Source organism: Salvia miltiorrhiza, chromosome 4 (genome assembly GCF_028751815.1).
Source record: "Salvia miltiorrhiza cultivar Shanhuang (shh) chromosome 4, IMPLAD_Smil_shh, whole genome shotgun sequence".
NCBI classification, from domain to species: Eukaryota; Viridiplantae; Streptophyta; class Magnoliopsida; order Lamiales; family Lamiaceae; genus Salvia; species Salvia miltiorrhiza.
The window spans coordinates 17,356,959-17,374,460 of NC_080390.1; the positions used below are offsets into that span (position 1 = coordinate 17,356,959).

Genomic DNA, 17,502 nt, shown 5'->3' on the forward strand with positions numbered 1-17,502 from the left:
ATTGAACCTCTCTTCTGGAAGAGCCTTGGTCAGCAGGTCCGCTCTCTGAATTGCAGTGGGAATCTATTCAACAGAGATATTCTTCTTTTCGACATGATCACGAATGAAGTGATGTCGAATCTCAATGTGTTTAACTCTGTTGTGATGAACTGGATTCTGGGAGATTGCAATAGCACTGGAGCTGTCGCAATAGATAGGAACTTCATTTTTCTCGATCCCATAGTCCTTTAGTTGATGGACTAACCACAGGATTTGTGAGCAGCAGCTTCCGGCAGCAACATATTCAGCTTCAGTTGTAGAGGTGGCGACTGAAGTCTGCTTCTTTGAAAACCAAGAGATGAGCTTGTTGCCTAGGAATTGACAAGTTTCGGAGGTTGACTTGCGATCAAGCTTGCATCCACCGAAGTCAGAGTCTGAAAATCCGGTAAGCTTGATGTCGTCGTCTGCTGGGTACCACAATCCTAAATTGGGTGTGCCCTTGAGATATCTCAGAATCCGCTTAGCTGCATCCAAATGAGCTTCCTTAGGATCTGATTGATATCTTGCACAAACCCCGACTGCAAATGCGATATCTGGTCTGCTCGCAGTCAAATACAGCAAAGATCCAATGATTTCTCTGTACTTCTTCGAAGAGACAGAGCTTCCTTCTGAACCTGGATCGACTTTCCAGTTTGTGTTCATTGGGATCTTGACTGATTTCATGTGCTGAATACCGAACTTAGCTATCAGCTCCTTGGCATACTTGGACTGACTGATCAGTATTCCTTCTTTGGTCTGCTAGACTTGCAATCCGAGAAAGAAATTCATTTCTCCCATCATGGACATTTGGAATTTGTTCGTCATGATGTCAGCAAACTTATTGCACATGCGTTCGGATTTGGATCCGAAGATTATGTCATCGACATAAATTTGAACAAGCAAGAGATCTTCTCCTTCTTTGAGAGTGAACAAGGTTCTGTCCACAGATCCCTTTTTGAAGCCTTGTTCAATCAGATACTCAGAGAGAGTATCATACCACGCTCTTGGAGCTTGCTTCAATCCATAGAGCGCTTTCTTCAGCTTGTACACCTTTTCTGGTCCAGCAACCTCAAATCCGGGAGGTTGTTCTACATAGACTTCATCTGTGAGCACTCCATTAAGAAATGCACACTTAACATCCATTTGGTGTACCTTGAAACCTTTGTGAGCTGCGAAGGCTAAGAAGAGTCTGACTGCTTCCAATCTGGCAACTGGGGCGAATGTCTCGTCGTAGTCGATTCCTTCTTCTTGACTGTATCCTTTAGCCACAAGCCTTGCTTTGTTTCTCACAACGTTTCCTTCTTTGTCTTCCTTGTTCTTGAAAATCCATTTCAAGCCAATCACCTTTGCATCGTCAGGTCGATCCACAAGCTCCCAAACTGAATTCCGATTGAATTCATTGAGTTCCTCTTGCATTGCGATGACCCATTCAGTGGACTTTAGAGCTTCTTCAATATCCTTGGGCTCTGTAGTTGATAAGAAACAGCTGAAATTCTTATCTTCGTTGATGCAGTTCTGGTTGATGTCGAAGACGAGGTTGCACATTGATCTCCGAGTCTTGACGCCATCTGATGGTTCTCCAATGATGTTCTCCTTAGAGTGGAGTTCAAACCATCTTCGATACTTCTTGATCTCTTCAGGGGATGGTGGAGTTTCTTCGGTCAGAATAGCTCTGGGATGTTGAGCACCTTCTGGAGCAGGGGTGAGTTGAGCTGGGGCGGCTTCTGCGCGTTCAACTTGAACTTCAGCAAATGGAGTTCCCCCTTGACTGATGCCATCTGCATTGACTCCAGTCTGAACTTCAGACCGTTGGTTGATCTTCTGATACTGAAGCATCTCAGTATCTTCATCTTTGCCAGGTCCCCACACCAAGACAGTAGAGGGCTCGACAGTGTGAATTTCAGCTTTGGAACCTTCAGCGATCTGAACAACCTTTTCAGCATCTTGTTCCCTGAAACCATCTGTAGACTCATCAAAGATCACATGAGGTGTTTCTTCTACACAAAGAGTTTGAGTATTGAACACTCGATAGGCTTTGCTTGAACGTTCTGTTTCAGAGTATCCAAGGAAGACTCCTGGATCAGCCTTGCTATCGAAGGTGTTCAATCTTTTCTTATCATTGTTGTGTATGAAACACTTAGAACCGAAAGCATGAAAGTAGGCAATCGATGGCTTTTGGTTCTTCCATAACTCGTATGGAGTTCTTCCATGTCTCTTAGTGAGGAATGAGCGATTCTGCGTGTAGCATGCGTTGTTGACTGCTTCGGCCCAAAACTTTAAGGGAAGTTTTGACTCGGCTAGCATCGTCCTGGCTGCTTCCTTTTGAGACCGGTTTCTTCTTTCTGCGACTCCATTCTGCTGGGGAGTTCTTGCTGCAGAAGTTTGATGACTGATTCCTTGTTCATCACAATACTCACGAATGACAGTATTGAGGAACTCAGTCCCATGATCTGTCTGATGCGGATGATGTTGACTTCTTTTTCAACGCTCAGTCTTCTCAGCAGCTTTGGCAGTTCCTCCAGTGTCTCCTTCTTTTTGAAGAGAAAGATAACCCAAGTATATCGTGAGTAATCATCCACAACTACCAAGGTGTACTTTCTACCGTTGTAGCTTCCTGGAGTGATCGGGCCAAACAGATCCATGTGAAGTAGATGCAGAATTCTTTCAGATGAGTGTCCTGTCTTTGACTTGAATGACGTCCGCGTCTGCTTTCCTGTCGCAGCCCGATTCCCGACACTAGTGATAGTGGGGTATGAGTATCGATACGACTATTTTTAAAAGAATAAATGATAAGAAGAATAGGTCGAACATTAAGCGGAAGCTCGCATCAAAGCATACTAAGGAAAATCATCATAAATGACCCCAAGGGTAAAATTGTCAACGTCGTTATAACTTTTTAATTATCAGGAATTTCAAGATCAAAAACAAAACGGGTATCGCTCATTTTTCGTAAGGAATCATAATATGCAGAGTATCGCAGCAAAAGGCGAATCGATTATATGTATGAAGACATATAACCGTGAGTACATTGCTTAACTTCAAAAGAAAAGTTAAAGTATATCAATTATCAAGACTTTATCGTCAAAATGGAAATACGATAAAGTAAATACATCCTTTAACAATTCCCTGCCAGCACCAGACCAATCTTGCTCCTCGCTTAGCCTGCACATTTAGAAATACATGCAGGGCGTGAGTACATAATACTCAGTGGGCAAACGCCGAAAAACGAGAAAGGTGCTCTTAGAGCTATAAGTTTGAAGCTTGCCACATCTCAGCAATACACAGAAATAAGTTAGTATTAAATGAATCTGTGCATGCGGTTTTCATAATCATGACATCATAAGTAAACGACTGCAGTCAAAGATCTCAACATGTATGTACCACATCTACAACTCATCATCATCAAAGGTACTGAGAAGTAGGCCTCCCTCTCAAGTACCGTGACCGGCCGATTCGCTCAACGGCTCACAGTCACCTCAGTGTACACTAGCCCTGGCAGGATAGCTATCAACTGCCCAGGACCCGAATTCGTCTCATCTCATCAGTAGAGGGTAACATACAAGCTCAACATCAAAAATTGGCAAGTCAAACATTTCTCAACATCATTTATCTCAAATAATTTGATAAGCTTATAACATCATTAAATCATTTCAGAAAGCTCGAATGATATACGTATACTCAAAATATTGCCCACCTGAAGACCTTACTCAAAAACTCCCGTCAAAGCGGAGTTACTTACTTCCCTGCTCTGCTCATGTCTTCAGGGATCATCGTCATCATCGAAGGTTCATGTCATAAAATGAATCTCGATTAGAACTCAACGACAAAAACTCATGCCTTAACTCATGCTCTATCTTATATTCTATCTCTTAATCGACTCTACATAAACTTCTTCACTCATTTCAAATCCTTAAGTCCAAGGATAGGTTTCAAGAAAATCATGGTTCTAAGTCTCGATTTATCTCTCATATAAGACTCGTCTAATCTCATTAAAACACTTAGGCAACATAAACACATAAGGCACATAAGAAAATACAATCAAACATCAACAAATCAGGTTCTGTTTTCCCACTGACTCAACTTCAAAATTTAACACGTTCTGACTCCGACATCTCCTGGACTCCAGACTCATACCAAAAGAAAGGTTTTTGAGTCTAGTTTCATTTAAAAAAAAGTAGAGTCAGAAACTCCAAGTGGTTTGGGAGATATGGCATTTTTATCACGGTCTACCATATTCGGCAGTTTTGAGCAATCGGAAACATTGATTTTTGAAAAATAGTAAACGTTGTTAAAATGAGCTCAAATTTGGTGGATATCTATCCCATACAGTAAGGGTGATACCATAAAAATTTGGAAAGCTAGATCACATAGGAAGCTACTCAAATGAATGACTTTGTCCCCTGTTCTCTGAAATTCGCGGTAGAAATGTGCAGATTTGATTTTGCATTTTATAAAAATAGTAAATCAAGTCCAAATGACTTGAAATTTTACCGGTATGCTCAAGACGAATGTACGGACATGCTGTACAATTTTCAAAGCCATTAGACATCGACAACCCGTCGATCACAGTAGGTCAGTAGCCTACGCAAAATCACCAAAAACTCATCTCAAACTCTTAAATGCTCAATTCAACATTCCTTCAAAGAAAACCAATCAAAGCTCATTTTAAACACATATAACACTCAAAAACATTCAAAAACATTAAAATACTCATCATACTCAATCTCAAATCTCAAGGAAAACGTTTCTACAAATGCATCAATTTAATCCTCTTCTCAATCTCATGCTCAAAATCATTCAATCATTCATTAATGACTTCATACCTCATGTAACTCATTTTACACAAATAAATCCTCTATAATCATGCCAACTAAACTCTAATAAAAACTCATATATCCACATAAACTCTCAACAAAAACATGACAACTTTCACATAATGGTCATAAAGCAAATTAGACCTCATGTTATCAATCATCGACTTCTCAAGATATGAAAACTCAAAAATTCTCATAAACTAACTCAAGTCAAAATTTTACTTAGCTTAGAAAAGACTTATTCAAACATATTAAAACACTAACATCATGTTCAATTACCTATATTTTAAGCCAAAACACTTAATAGACATATAGATAAAAAAGTCCTAATTTTTCTAAACTAACTCCTTGAAATTTATAAACACATATGAATCTTTAATCCATTCATATATCTTTCATTTTTAACCAATTAATCTCACATAAAAACCATCATTTACATATAAGGGCATATATACACATATCCCTAATTTTAGTAAACTAACTCACATCAAAAACTCCAATGGACATCATATACTCAAATTACTCCATCAATCATCATCACATACATCTCATAGACTCATTTACATCATCAATTTATATATTATCTCATTGACTCCAAATCTCCCAATTTTGGGTAAACTAAACTCATTCAAAATTTGAATCTCAAAACATAGCTTTTCAAAACACATATCAATCATCACCAAACATATCATAAATCATTTTTCTCACCCCAATTCAAGGAAAGAAAAAGAAAATTTTTTGAAGGGTATGAGACCCATATTTTCGAAAATTTAGAGAAAAATGAAGGGGGTGATTTTCTTGCTTCAAACTCTCAAGAATACTCACATACAATCTCATACAAGTCTAGTCTATGAATATGGAGATCACTTACCCAAGTTTACACCAAATATCAAACTTTCTCTCTCTAACTTTGAAGATCAATCTTCAAGGATTTCCTTGAATTCAAGTTGATAGGAGGTGTTTAGGTGGGATTTTGTTGGTGATTTATGTGTTTGGCATATTTTGGTGAAGCTTCGGAGGTCTCATCCATGGTTGACAATGGTGGAAAGTAGAGAGATGAGGGAGAGAGGGTGTTGGTCGAATGGAGTGAGTGAGTGAGAGAGAATTGCTTGGTAAGATTTGTGAGGATTTGGTAATCTTATAGAAGATTTGGCAATCTTTGGAAAGATTTGTAATCTTATGAAATATTTGGCAATTAATGCCTTGATCTCTCTCTCTCTAATCTCTACACTCTCTCTAATCTCTACTCTCTCAATCTCTACACTTAGCAATTTATTGAATTAGTGACATGCTTAGGAAAATTAAAATAATAGTGTGAGTAAGGTGATTAAATAATAACCACAAAAACTATGGAAATATTACTCATTAATAAAGTACCATAGTATAATTATTCATGTGACCAAAATAAAATAATTATAGCACTAATATTAGTGCACTCACTCAATTATAATATTCCTCATCATAGGAAAAATAATTTAAAAAAATTTATGCTTGGAAAAATTTCCATAAACCGGCATCGTTCGAATTTCCGGTAAAAATAAACTGCACTTGCTTTGCAAACTTAATAAAAATTCCACGTGCTAAAGTCTCAATTAAAAATCATAATAACTTGGTTAAAATGACTTACGTAACAAAATCACATAATCAATCAGTCACGTAAATTCACATATCATCACATCAAAGTAGTCGGCAAACACAAACAGACTAAACGTCTCTCAGACCGACTCTTTTTATCAAGGTTTCTCACTCTTTCTTCCTCCACTCTATTTCCAACTCATTATTCCCATTTTCTTAATAGGACAGTCAATCTCTGATAACTCGGTATCCGGTAACTCTATTCCCGGTAGTTGGAAATAAAATAAAATCTCAGCTCAATTCAATCAGCATCTCTATCTCAACTCATTTCTCAAATCTCATCACTCTAATTCCATCATCGGTTTATTCACTCGTATTTCTATTTAAAAGACAATCTGTCTTATCTGCTCATAAAAAAAATAGTCTCGTATTTCGACATCTCAGTCCTCTCAATAGCGTTAAGACACTATTTCACAACATGAGGAAAAGTACGGGGTGTTTCATCCTACCCCCCTTAAAAAAAAATTTCGTCCCGAAATTTGAGTTATTCACCTTCGGGAAAAAGCTCTGGGTACTTCTCTTTCATCTTCTCTTCAACTTCCCATGTTGATTCTTCTTGACTGTGATATCTCCATTGGATTTTCATCAAAGGAATCGATTCGTCCCTCAATTATTGGATCTTCCAGTCCAGCATAGCATCAGGTCTATCTCTTCGTAGCTCAAAACTGGTTCCAGGGACACTTCTTCTTGATAGATGACGTGTTTTGGATCAAACACGAACTTTCTCAATTGAGAAACATGGAAAACGTCATGGACGTTCGCGAAGCTCAGAGGCAACGCTAATTTATAGGCTACATGGCCTACTTACTCTAATACATCATACGATCCTATATATCTTGGTTTGAGTTCTTGTTAACTCGAAAATAACATGCTCCCCGAGATAGGGAAAAACTCACATAATCATCGTTTCTATCATCGTTTCAGTTTTGGCATATCTTTATACTTTTCGCAGGTGCGGTGTAAGAGGAATCATGAGCTTTGCTCATGATTCATTCTTCAGCTTTTCTTATCAGGCACACTCAGTCTCTTTCCTTAAACATTATCTGCCTCCTTTTGATAATTCTCTATTCTCTCGGTTTGAATCTTTATTCGCAACCTTTCCATCTTCTCATCCTCTCTCTATGCTGTGACTATTCTCGATCGTAGGTCAGGTATAACGTTCAGTGCAGAAATTATTATTTCTGTCGTTTGTGGTGGTATTACTACCTCCTAATTCATCTTCTCGAATTCCCTGATTAGGTTCACTTCTCGAGTAAGGAGAAATCCTAACTCTCCCTGATTCTTTCTGCTTAACGCGTTGGTTACAACGTTAGCTTTTCCAGGGTGATAATTTATTCCACAATCGTAGTCCTTCACTAACTTTCATCATTTTCTTTGTCGCATGTTCAGATCTTTTTGCTCAAGAAATATTTGAGACTTTTATGATCGGTGTTTATCTCACATCGTGCTCCATAGAAAAGGTGTCTCCAGATCTTCAAAGCATGCACTACGGCTGCTAATTCTAAATCATGCGTTAGATAACTCATCTCGTGTGGTCTCAGTTGTCGTGAAGCATGCGCTATACTTTTCACTCTTGCATCAGTGCACATCTTGGACCATTTTACGATGCATCAGTATAAACTGCATACTCTTGATCCGCTGGGGCAAAAGTAAGCCTCTTCTGTAGCTTTTGAAAACTTCGCTCGCATTCGTCCGTCCAAATGATCTTAACTTCTTTCTTTAGCAGGTGCGTCAATGGCTTAGCGATTTTCGAAAAGCCGTAAATAAAACGTCGATAATACCCTGCTAATCCCAGAAAACTACGAATTTCGTGCGGTGTGGTCGGCGGTCTCCGCTCCTATACCGCTTGAACTTTCGCTGGGTCTACTTCAATTTCTCTTGCAAAACAATATGGCTGAGAAAATTGACTTCTTCAAGTCAAAACTTACATTTGCTAACTTCGCATAAAGCTTTTCAGCTCGCAATCTCTCTAACGCGATCCTTAATGCTCTTCGTGTTCTCGTTTATTCTTCGAGTAAATCAGAGTATGGTCTATGAAGACTAACACGAACTTGTCTAGGTATTCGCGAAAAACGCGGTTCATGTGATCCATGAATATTGCCGGAGCATTTGTCAAACCGAAAGACATATCTTCCAAACATCATTGAGTTTATAGTAATGCTATATTGCATATGCGATGCCGTCTTCGGAAATATCTTCCGATCGTATCTTCAGCTGATGGTATCCCGTTCTCATGTCAAACTTTGAAAAAGTGCTCGCTCCTTGTAGTTGATCGAACAGATCATCGATCCGGGGTAACGGATATTTATTCTTTAACGTCACTTTGTTCAACTTTCGATAATCGAAACACAACCTCAAGCTTCCATCCTTCTTTTAACAAAAAGAACTGGTGCTCTCCACGGGAAAACACTGGGTCGAATGAAACCCATATCTAGAAGTTCTTGTAGTTTCAGCTTTAACTCTTGCAACTCTGTGGGGGTCATCCTGTACGACGCTTTCGACGTCGGTGCCGTGCCAGGCTCTAAATCGATCATAAACTCAAGCTGTCGGTCTGGGGAAATCCCGGTAAAGTTTCAGGGAAAACGTCTTTGTAATCTCACACGACTGGCGCGTCATCGACATTTGCCTAGGATTCGTCTCTCTGGTTCAGATATACATCATACGCGGTTGTATCTTTTCCTCGCAAGAGATTTCTTGCTTGCAGCGCCGAGATGATCAGCGTCTTCTTCCATTTTCTCTCAATGCCAATGAAGGAAGTAGTTTCTTGGCCAGGTGGCTGAAAGATATTCGTCTCTCCTTGCATTGTATCTACGCATGGTTTTCCTGTAACCAGTCCATTCCAAAATTATATCCAAGTGCCACATAGGCATCAATCTCAAGTTTCTAGCCTCGAACTTAATCGATTCTAACTTAAATTCTAAGTTAGGTCACACGGATGAAACCGTAGTAATTCTGCCTATGGGTATGGCTACTCTTTAGAGGTTGTGGAGCAAGCTCTACGTTCAGTGTCGAACAAAAATACTATGGGCACATCATTCAACTCGCCTATATCTGATAAATTCTTCTATTCTTGTCTGGTGCTTTCTGCTCAAGCGTGAACAGTCTCTGATGATGCGGTTGATTCGCCTGCGGGGCTGGTGGTTGCCTTCTTGACTGACGTGGTCGATAGGCTGGCTGTTGTCGCTGTGGTGGAGGTAGCGATAGGATTCCCTTCATTACTTCGAGTTGCGGTCGAAACTAAATTGGTCGTCTTTCGCTTCCACTTTGCTGACGATTCGGACACTGGTTCGAGTAGTGCCTGACCCTTCCGCAGGGGTAACAGCTATTCTATCTCATCTTGCATTCTCTCAGACGTAATTTATTGCTCTTCGACAAGTCGATGACCCTCGCGGTCCTTGAAAAACTGCTGCTTGGGCAGTCGAGTCAACATAAGGCTGTTCGTCTCAGTTCTGATATTGCGGTGGCGCATTTTTACTCTGTCACGGCTCCTTAGGGATCTTGACTTCGGTCGTCCCATTCTCTCTTTCCTTTTTGCCCGCATCCAGAAAAGGATGGATTGCACGTTTGTGTGCTCTAACTCGTTTGGGTGCTGAAACTCAAATCATGTTCTCTGGCTGCATTGCCAGTTCTATATCAATTGCTCTATTTAATGCTTCAGTACACATAACCGCATTCTGACTCGTTAAATCGACTCGAATCTCTTGTCTCAATCATGATCGAAGCAATCCTGACATCTTCTCGTTCATCTCTTCTCGATATGTGGCATACCGGACCAAGTCGCGAAACTGACGTTCGTATTCAGCTACGGTTTTATTGCCTTATCTCCTATTAACAGCTCTATTTCTTTCTTCATTCGGTTTCTCTTTCTCGGTGAAAGTCTAAGGGAACATATATCAACCTTAGAACTAATTCTCATAACTCACAAATCTTAAGACCCTTACTCAACATCATACTGTTTTCTCAATTCTCATAACTCATCGTCAAGGACATATCTCATGTCTATCATCGCAATCATCAGCTCAAAACTCTAATCAAGCATAGAGACTCTCTGGTCATCGTCATATAGACATATATATAAGAAAATCTTCTCTTTCGAGAACTCTTACTAATTGTGGGGCATAACGAAATAAAACATCCCCTATTATTACGACGATGCTACTTCTATACTAGTCATCATCCCAGTCTGCTATCGTCGAAAACGTTATCTGCTCTAATCTGTCATCTCGATCCCCTTGAATCTGCTATTGCCTATTCTGGCTTAGCATCACTTCTTCTCGTCCTCGAATTGGTTAGCTTGTTGCATACCTGACTAATATAAGAAAATCCATAATCGAAAAGTTGTGCTCGTCCCGTAATAATTATATTCTACGACTGCTCCCGTAACTCGTATTTCTTCCAAACACTCTTGTTATTATACCATCCTAGTTACCTAGACGTTCCTAACTCTTGTCGGATGTGGTAGGGAATAGGATGTGATGAATAAAAATATCTGATATTGAACAAGACGAGCTCAAGTAATGGAATGATTCCATAATAGCCAGTGCTATCTCAAGGATAATGAAGAAGTTACAATCAAGGTAAGATCAAAAGCTAGAACAGAATCTAGAATAAAACTGAGATATGACATGATGGGAATAAATCAATACTGGAAGTAGAACCAATCCACTAAGTGGAAAATGAATGAATAAATTGTCCACTGTTAAAGCAAAGGGTAAAGATTTCCAACACAAACAGCTCAGGCTCAAACACAGTGGATCTGGAAAAATTTTCTCAATAGCAAATAGTTCATCTCCTGTTGGAGTTCAAATGGATGCAGAAAAATTTAAATTCGACCAAGCGGGATAGGGACTCAATAAGTCTACTCTCATGACTACTCTAGCGATAATACGCGCGGTCCCGACGAAAGTACCTCTATTGCGAAGTACAATTGGTCAGTAGTATCTATGCATCCTATGAGGTCTCCATTATACATTCGTCCTATTAGGGTCGTGTTTATAAATTGCGATGAAATCTCTAACTCTCGTCGTATTATCTCAACGGTTGGTTTCTCTGTTCCTTTTCTTCATGTTCTTCTCGGTTTATGTTCCTTCGGTTCCCTCTTCTTCTCGGAGGTATACTATAAAGGAAAAAGAGTTATATAACTATCGACTTCTAAACTAACCGTTCGTCGTTACAAAATACAAATCCTCGTTTCTCATTTCACTTCTATATCTTATTTGTGATCTCAAAGTTCTCAAAACTCTCATCCAGTCTATTTCTCGTCTATCATCGTTCGTAATTCTCATCAATCTTTATTTCTCATTTTTCATCAAGCATCAACATCATCATCATTTTCAAAGCTCTGATAAAGATAGTGAAACTCTCTAGTCATAAACATCTCTGGTATATATATATATATATGGAAAATTGCCTCTCTCTTGAGGTCTTTTACAAAAGTAGGATCCTATGGACAAAGGTCCTAACACTATAATGATGCTCTAACTATACAAGCATCATAGGTACTAAGCACCTATAGATATATACTATCTGCACATACACACTATACTATGCCTCTCTTCCTATATATATACATATACGTATATATCGACTATGCATCTATACGTATGTACGTGTCTACTAGATACACGTGATCGCTAGTCGTCGTCTTCTGAAATCCTGCTCGTCGCATCGTCAACCTCCATATCCTCACTCGGCTCCGTCTCCTCGCTCGGCTCCGACTCCTGACTCTCGTACTCGTCGATCAGTCGGTAGACACTATCGTCGCTCGGCTCATCCTCGACATCGATGTCCATCATCGGACCATAAATCGGCACCTCGGGAATAAGTACCCATGTCTCGACTCCGTCGGTAGTAATATGACGCTGTAATGGCTGGGTCCGTCCGTGGCCAACCATCATCTCTGGAGTTTCCTCATCCGGGTCCTCCTCATCACTGTCCAGGTGTACTGGCCGAGACCTTCCCTCCTGGGCATCTCGGGACGATGAATATAAAATCGAGTGTATATACGTCTGAAAAGCCAAAGTGCCCGGCTCAAGCAACGGGGCAACCCTCGGATAAGGATCAAAGGGCACATACTGTATCTGAGGCTCAATAGAAACAATTGGCTACGCCGACTCAACAGGTGGCAATGGCAAAGGTGCTGTTGCCAGAGTCAAATCCCAAGGCGGTAACTCAGCGCTGGGAAAAGGAATAAGGGATCGAAATGCAAACGGGTCATGCTATACCACTGGAGAGTACGCCTCGAAAACCATCGGCTCTGAAACATCCAGCTCAAAAGGAACTAGAATCGGATCAGCTGGGGGTAGAGGGGCAATCGGAAATGGCTCCTCGGGAAGTGGGGGCACAACAACAAGCTCCCTTCCCTGGGCTGGTCCCTCAGACTCTCCATACGGCGGTGAAGGTGGCTCGCCATAAGCAAGGTAGCGGTGGCTCAACGTTGCGATGAAACCACGAAAGTCGGCGCTCACGAAATGCCTAAACTCAGTCCTCAAGATATGTTGCGGCACCAGCGGAGCCGCCCAATCATGCCACTCGGGTGGCAGCTGTGGAATCAGGTGAGTGATGGCCTCAGACTCGTCAATCCTGTGGATACTAGCCTCCAACCAACGACGGTGGTAATGCGCTAGAAATTCTCCAAGAGTATCGCCCTCTCTTGGTCCATTAGTCCTGAACCAACGGCGCATCGTCTCGCTATATCGTCTCTGTATCGCTGCCTCTTCTCGACTTCATCCTCGTTTGGTACTGTAGGGCATCGGCTATACTAGCCTCAACATCTCTCCTCGTATTCCACATCAACTGCCTCGTATTGGAATTCATCATCTCAAACAATTCCGTTATTAAAACAATACATGACTCATTAGTGAATCAAACTCAGCTCTCAACAGGAAAGCAACAAGAAACAACATCAACCTCTTACCTCGTTAAGCCGGAGGAGATGGGGTGCTGGGGTTTCTGTAATACCCCGTTTCCCCGAGCTAAATTTAGAATTTATTTTAAACTTAAGATTTAAGATGATTCACGCCGGATTGAGAAAAAGAGTTTATTTTAATTCCAACAAAAGTGTTTAAAAAAAAAAAACACATTTATAAATTTAGTTATTAAATTTATGTGCGTCGCATATTTATTTAATTTAGCATTCAAACCATTTTTTTACGAGCTTTTATTTAAGCAAACACTGAACGATTATTACAGTTTTCATAGTACAACTTGGAAGACTTTTATTTTATTTTATCTTATTTTATTTTATTTTTATTCCTACACCTACTCCCACCACTAACTCCTCTACTGCACATCACCAACTTCCCTACTGCAATACACCCACTACATCTACTCCTTTACAGGCAATCAAGCCATGCCTTTACAGTCAGACTCCTCATCTGCAATACAACTATACATCAACCAAGTTTCTGCCTTTTTCCATTAGGCACAAATTAATTGATCACTCACCACATATCACTTCGCAAGAAAGAAACTCAAATTCATAAGTCTATACAAAATATATATTTCAAGCTCATCTCCTTCAACAATTCAGCAGCAGCAGCAAACGATCAGCCCTCTCATTCAAGGTTTACCAACTTAAATTATGTTTTACTTTAGCTTTATAAATCACACTAGAAAACCAACAAATACAAGTTTGAACTGCATAAGCCTCAATGTTTCAATAAAAGATGAGTCTTGAAGCATGATTTTCCCTTTATGTTAAAACTGCATACAATCTGTGTACATATATACATATATGAAGCATGATTGAGAAGAGAAGTAGAACCACAAAGCTTGAATTTTTATTCTTTATTTCTGAACTTGCTACGTTGAGTCGGGTTGCTGTTTTTGGGTGTGAGTCGAGCCGGGGTGGTGGCTGGACTAGGCTGAGATTTCGCAGAGGGAGGCCGTGGCGCGGCGGCCCTGCCGCTGTCGTCCGGCCACGGACGGAGGGAGAGCAGGGTAGACAGGGGCGGCGTTGTTGTCGTCTGCCGGAGACAGAGAGGTGAGACGTCGGAGTCGGCGGACGGTGGTGGTTAGCTCCCGCTGCTACGGCCGTCGGATCTCTGAACAAGCGAGAGATTTGAGAGAGAAACGATGGAGGTGGAGGGCTCAGCGGCGGTCAGTGGCGGTCCTCGCTGCTGTCGACCTGAATCGAGAGGGAGGAGGTGCCGCTGTGCTCGGCCACTGTCAGCGAGAGAGAGAGGGAAGTGATGGGCGTCCGTTTTAGCGCGAGAGAAGGGAGAGCAGTTGAGGGAGAGGAGAGTCGACGGCGCTCGTCATCGTTTCCCTGAGTCGCCGGGGTTGAGTGGAGTCGACGGCGCTCGTCATCGTTTCCCTGAGTCGCCGGGGTTGGTGGAGTCGGCGGCGGAGTCTTGGGAGAGAGGGAGTAAGATCTGCAGTTGCGTGTGTGTGTGCGTGTGATTTGGGGGAGGCGAGGGGTGACCAGCCGGCAGCCTTTCGCCGGAGACGGAGCCGCTGCGGCGGAACTTATGGCTGAGAGAGAGAGGGGCGAATCGAGAGAGAGAGAGAGTTGAGAATGAAAGGGGGGGGGCGTCTGTGAAGAAGAAGGGTTTTGGGGTTGGGCTTAAAATTGGGCTTAAAATTGGGCCTTTTCTTTTAATTTCAGTTGGGCTCTTTAATTGGGCCGATTGTCGGGCTTGGTTGTGGGCCGATTTTCTTTGTTTAATTTTCAGTTGGGCCTTTATTTTATTAAAACAGATGGGCCTTATTTAAATACCACTTGGGCCGATTTTTTTTAAGGAAAATGTTGGGCCTTAATTCAATTATTTAATAGATGGCCCTATTATTGTTTAATTAACTTGGGCTGCCCATTTTATAGTGGGCTGCGAAAATTTTTAAGAAAAAGGGGGAGGTCCTTGATTTAATTATTTTAAATGGGCTGCCCATTATTTATTAATTGGACTTATAGCAAGGTTTGAATAATTTTTATTTAAAGAATAATTTGCATAATAATATTATTATTATTATTATGTGCATATACGATTAAGCATGAGATGATTTGTATAATAATATTATATCATTATTATGTGCATATTTTAAGTAATTACTTACCATATGCTAAGTATGCATTTGCATCATGCAATAAAAGTATTTATGATTTAATTGGTTTTATTTATAAATCCAATTATTTAAGAAAATTGAGTAAGAATATTGTTGGTGTTCTTAACTCAAGAGAAATATTTTCAAGTATTTATTTATTAAATTTTGAAAACCCGGCTAAGTGAATCATAGAATGTTAAGCACTACACCATGACTTAAGATTAGATACAAGGAGACCTATTGAGAATAGATTTCTTGTAGGCTTCGAGCATCAGAAGGATTAGCACTGCTATTCCGATTCAGAGATAAGGTTAAACGACAGGCTTTGCCTATACAGGTGGGCATTACTTTTACTATACGTATATAGAGATCCCCTGCGTGTCGTAGGCCTCTTATACGAATATATGCATGAGATGATTTTAACTGTTAATTTCAGTATTATTATTATGCCCAAATGATAAATGACTCTTATGAAATGAAAATGAAATGTTCATGAAATGAAATGAAATGTTTATGAAATGATTGACTGCCAAAAATGTTTATGTTTTTATATGTATCCTATCTGTGTTGGTTCGCCAACTTTAAAGGAAATCCAATTGGGATCCTATGCTAGACAAAGGTCGCTAGCTAGGGTTAACGTGTACACTCATGGAGACCGCGAGTCGCTTGCGACCGGTCTTGGCGTCCGTGGTAAGGAGGCCTCCTTCCCGGCGCGTGACAGAAAGGAACAGATATGGATCATATGAAGGAAAATGATCGGCCGATCGACTTTATGAAAATGAAAGAAATGTTTTAGTAAGCGCAGGTCTTTCAAGAAAACCCCTGTGTGTTACTGTTATGGCAGTTCAATTTATATATGTATGCATGTTGTATTTTCGGCTATGCCCACTGAGTATTTTTATACTCAGCCCTGCATGTATTTCTAAATGTGCAGGTTGAGCAGTTGATGGAATGGAATGATGTTGAGCGGGTGTTACTTTGACATTTCAAGAAATGTAACCTTGAGTATACATCTTCATATGTATATCTCACACGTTTTCCGCTGCAAAACACTTTGATTAGGATAACTTTATGTTATGAAATTGTTACACGTGTTATTGGGTAAACCACCTTAATCAGTTCTCATTTATGTGTATGTTTTATAAGTATCCAAATAATCATATATGATCCTAGCATTTTATCTATGAGTGACATTTCCATATACTTTAATGTTAAGTAATTGTCCATTTCCTATTTCTTATTGTTCAACCCAAGTCATAACCCCGGTTAACCCGTCATTGGGATAGTGGGCTGTGACAGAGTGGTATCAGAGCGGTTCGTTCGCTCTGACCCTAGAAACCTTATTCTAAAGAGTCGAGTCTAGTTTGATTCTTTATACTTACATGGGTTCATATGGCACCGCTCAACACTCCATTGCATCGTGCTCAATCAAGGAAAGAAGGTAACTGCAGTTTCAACGTTTTAAAGATGTTAATGTTCTAAAATGCTTCATGAATATGTTTATGTGAAGAGCATGTTATGATGAAATGTTGAATGTTTTGCCTTTCATGGCATATTTTCGCAGTCTATGATGTTATGATCAGATGAATGATAGAAAAGTGACATATGTTTCCCCAGAGAACATAGATTGCTATAAGATGCATGATCACAATTTCAAAAGAACATAGACTACTAGATTAGTAGGATATCTCTACAATCTAGATTCTTAAGGTAATGATTTAGAAGAATGAAAGAGAACTTAGAACGTCTCAGCTCCCTTAAGAAAATGATGGTTCTTTTGAACTACAAAGAGGAATGAAAAGATATGTACGAGGTAAAGGAAAAGCACAGAATGAAAATACGAGACGAATTCAAGGTAAACGTTGCATCAAAGGTTGAACCATAGTCTCTACGTTCAAATGTTCAAGTGCGACGGAACATCGAATCGACTTTTGCTACACGATAGATTTTAAGAATAGTGTGTTTTGCCTGTGTACGTATGTCTGTGTGTATA

The 17,502-nt window shown here is 40.2% G+C and overlaps 1 long non-coding RNA gene across 1 annotated transcript; it reads left to right on the forward strand.

Annotated features, from left to right (window-relative positions):
- The first annotated feature begins 13,740 nt into the window (after window positions 1–13,740).
- Window positions 13,741–16,673, forward strand: LOC131019873 (uncharacterized). Its single transcript, XR_009100517.1, has 3 exons — window positions 13,741–14,032; window positions 15,771–15,846; window positions 16,444–16,673. It is a non-coding gene; the product is annotated as an uncharacterized LOC131019873 (long non-coding RNA).
- Window positions 16,674–17,502: the final 829 nt, after the last annotated feature.